We start from the raw sequence: 4,226 nt of genomic DNA on the forward strand, positions 1-4,226 counted from the left end.
GGTCTAAAGTAGTGCACTATAAAGGGAATAGGGTGCCAGTCCTGGTCTAAAGTAGTGCCTATAAAGGGAATAGGGTGCCAGTCCTGGTCTAAGTAGTGCACTATAAAGGGAATAGGGTGCCAGCCTGGTCTAAAGTAGTGTACTATAAAGGGAATAGGGTGCCAGTTCCTGTGTCTAAAGTTAGTGCACTATAAAGGGAATAGGGTGCCCAGTCTTGGTCTAAGGTAGTGCACTATAAAGGGAATAGGGGTGCCAGCCCTGGTCTAAAGTAGTGCACTATAAAGGGAATAGGGTGCCAGCCCTGGTCTAAAGTAGTGCACCTATAAAGGGAATAGGGTGCCAGCCCTGGTCTAAAGTTAGTGCACTATAAAGGGAATAGTGGTTGCCAGCCCTGGTCTAAAGTAGTGCACTATAAAGGAATAGGGTGCCAGCCCTGGTCTAAAGTAGTGCACTATAAAGGGAATAGGGTGCCAGTCCTGGTCTAAAGTAGTGCACTATAAAGGGAATAGGGTGCCAGTCCTGGTCTAAAGTAGTGCACTATATAGGGAATAGGGTGCCAGCCCTGGTCTAAAGTAGTGCACTATAAAGGGAATAGGGTGCCAGCCCTGGTCTAAAGTAGTGCACTATATAGGGAATAGGGTGCCAGTCCTGGTCTAAAGTAGTGCACTATAAAGGGAATAGGGTGCCAGTCCTGGTCTAAAGTAGTGCACTATAAAGGGAATAGGGTGCCAGTCCTGGTCTAAAGTAGTGCACTATATAGGGAATAGGGTGCCAGCCCTGGTCTATAGTAGTGCACTATAAAGGGAATAGGGTGCCAGTCCTGGTCTAAAGTAGTGCACTATAAAGGGAATAGGGTGCCAGCCCTGGTCTAAAGTAGTGCACTATATAGGGAATAGGGTTGCCAGCCCTGGTCTAAAGTAGTGCACTATAAAGGGAATAGGGTGCCAGTCCTGGTCTAAAGTAGTGCACTATAAAGGGAATAGGGTTGCCAGTCCTGGTCTAAAGTAGTGCACTATAAAGGGAATAGGGTGCCAGGCTGGTCTAAAGTAGTGTACTATAAAGGGAATAGGGTGCCAGTCCTGGTCTAAAGTAGTGCACTATAAAGGGAATAGGGTGCCAGTCTTGGTCTAAGGTAGTGCACTATAAAGGGAATAGGGTGCCAGTCCTGGTCTAAAGTAGTGCACTATAAAGGGAATAGGGTGCCAGTATTGGTCTAAAGTAGTGCACTATAAAGGGAATAGGGTGCCAGTCCTGGTCTAAAGTAGTGCACTATAAAGGGAATAGGGTGCCAGTCCTGGTCTAAAGTAGTGCACTATAAAGGGAATAGGGTGCCAGTCCTGGTCTAAAGTAGTGCACTATAAAGGGAATAGGGTGCCAGTCCTGGTCTAAAGTAGTGCACTATAAAGGGAATAGGGTGCAGTCCTGGTCTAAAGTAGTGCACTATAAAGGGAATAGGGTGCCAGCCCTGGTCTAAAGTAGTGCACTATAAAGGGAATAGGGTGCCAGTCCTGGTCTAAAGTAGTGCACTATAAAGGGAATAGGGTGCCAGTCCTGGTCTAAAGTAGTGCACTATATAGGGAATAGGGTGCCAGCCCTGGTCTAAAGTAGTGCACTATAAAGGGAATAGGGTGCCAGCCCTGGTCTAAAGTAGTGCACTATATAGGGAATAGGGTGCCAGTCCTGGTCTAAAGTAGTGCACTATAAAGGGAATAGGGTGCCAGTCCTGGTCTAAAGTAGTGCACTATAAAGGGAATAGGGTGCCAGTCCTGGTCTAAAGTAGTGCACTATATAGGGAATAGGGTGCCAGCCCTGGTCTATAGTAGTGCACTATAAAGGGAATAGGGTGCCAGTCCTGGTCTAAAGTAGTGCACTATAAAGGGAATAGGGTGCCAGCCCTGGTCTAAAGTAGTGCACTATATAGGGAATAGGGTGCCAGCCCTGGTCTAAAGTAGTGCACTATAAAGGGAATAGGGTGCCAGTCCTGGTCTAAAGTAGTGCACTATAAAGGGAATAGGGTGCCAGTCCTGGTCTAAAGTAGTGCACTATAAAGGGAATAGGGTGCCAGGCCTGGTCTAAAGTAGTGTACTATAAAGGGAATAGGGTGCCAGTCCTGGTCTAAAGTAGTGCACTATAAAGGGAATAGGGTGCCAGTCTTGGTCTAAGGTAGTGCACTATAAAGGGAATAGGGTGCCAGTCCTGGTCTAAAGTAGTGCACTATAAAGGGAATAGGGTGCCAGTATTGGTCTAAAGTAGTGCACTATAAAGGGAATAGGGTGCCAGCCCTGGTCTAAAGTAGTGCACTATAAAGGGAATAGGGTGCTAGCCCTGGTCTAAAGTAGTGCACTATAAAGGGAATAGGGTGCCAGTCCTGGTCTAAAGTAGTGCACTATAAAGGGAATAGGGTGCCAGTCCTGGTCTAAAGTAGTGCACTATAAAGGGAATAGGGTGCCAGTCCTGGTCTAAAGTAGTGCACTATGTAGGGAATAGGGTACCATTTGGGAGCATGGAGTGTTTTAAGTACAGTATCAGAGGCTCCGGGGCCTATAGACAGATAAAACCAGTCTCTTTCCAACCTTTCACCACCGTGTCTTGGGGCTCCCCGAGGGGCGCAGCGGTCTAAGGCATCTCAGTGCTGAGAGGCTTCATTACAGACCCTGGTTCGATTCCAGGCTGTACCACAACCGGCCCGTGATTGGGAGTCCCATAGGACAGAGCACAGTTGGTCCAGCGTCGTCCGGGTTAGGGTTTGACCGGGGTAAGACGTCATTGTAAAATAAGAATTTGTTCTTAACGGACTTAAATTAAATAAATAAATCATGTTAGAAGTCAACACAGGCCAATTCTCACATCGGCAGATTTTCAGCCTAGTCAGCTCAGGGATTCAAACCAGCAACCTTTCGGTTACTGGCCCAACGCTCTTAAGCACTGGCTATCTTCCGCCCATGGTCCATCTCACACATCTCACCAAAGAACAGAATATATTGTGTTTTCAACTCACTCACATGCGTACAGTGTACATATACAGTGTGTAGTGCAGTACTGCTGACATCAATGGACAGACTCAGATACAGTATCTTCACTATGTCCTATCTTAGTTTATTCTGTATTATTCTGAAGGAAACCGCAGAGAATCAATCAGACCCAGGATCATTAGACAGTGTTCCTGAAGGAATACGCAGAGAGCCAATCAGACCCTGGATCATTAGACAGTGTTCCTGAAGGAATACGCAGAGAACCAATCAGACCTTGTAGGGTGGAATGAGGGATGTTCGTATCATAGTGGAGATGAAGAGAGTGTTGTTATCACCACGTCTGTGTAGAGGTGGGGGGCCATTGTTGTGGATGTTGTTGTTTGTGTTGCCGAGAGCAACAGGTGGAGGGATTAGACAAGGGATAGATTCTGTTTCAATGGACACTTGGCGTTTGAAACATCGATATTGGCAAGGTTGTCCAACGTGCCGTATTGATCAGAACACAAATCTATGTCAGGCCCACTGGATTCAACAATGGGACATTCTTCTCTGTAAAAAGGAGCTATAAAATGGAGTGTGACTATAAGCTTCTTTCAGATGAGGAGAGGAGAGATGCTTGGTGACATCTGATGAGGAGAGAGGAGAGCTGCTTGGTGATATGTGAATAGGAGAGGAGAGCTGCTTGGTGATATGTGAAGAGGAGAGAGGAGAGATGCTTGGTGATATGTGAAGAGGAGAGGAGAGCAGCTTGGTGATATGTGAAGAGGAGAGGAGAGCAGCTTGGTGATATGTGAAGAGGAGAGGAGAGCTGCTTGGTGATATGTGAAGAGGAGAGAGGAGAGATGCTTGGTGATATGTGAAGAGGAGAGAGAGGAGAGCAGCTTGGTGATATGTGAAGAGGAGAGGAGAGCAGCTTGGTGATATGTGAAGAGGAGAGGAGAGCTGCTTGGTGATATGTGAAGAGGAGAGAGGAGAGATGCTTGGTGATATCTGAAGAGGAGAGAGGAGAGATGCTTGGTGATATCTGAAGAGGAGAGAGAGGAGAGATGCTTGGTGATATCTGAAGAGGAGAGAGGAGAGCTGCTTGGTGATATGTGAAGAGGAGAGGAGAGCTGCTTGGTGATATGTGAAGAGGAGAGAGGAGAGATGCTTGGTGATATCTGAAGAGGAGAGAGGAGAGATGCTTGGTGATATCTGAAGAGGAGAGAGGAGAGATGCTTGGTGATATCTGATGAGGAGAGAGGAGAGATGCTT

The sequence above is a fragment of the Oncorhynchus kisutch genome, unplaced genomic scaffold, assembly GCF_002021735.2.
Source record: "Oncorhynchus kisutch isolate 150728-3 unplaced genomic scaffold, Okis_V2 scaffold1781, whole genome shotgun sequence".
NCBI classification, from domain to species: domain Eukaryota; kingdom Metazoa; phylum Chordata; class Actinopteri; order Salmoniformes; family Salmonidae; genus Oncorhynchus; species Oncorhynchus kisutch.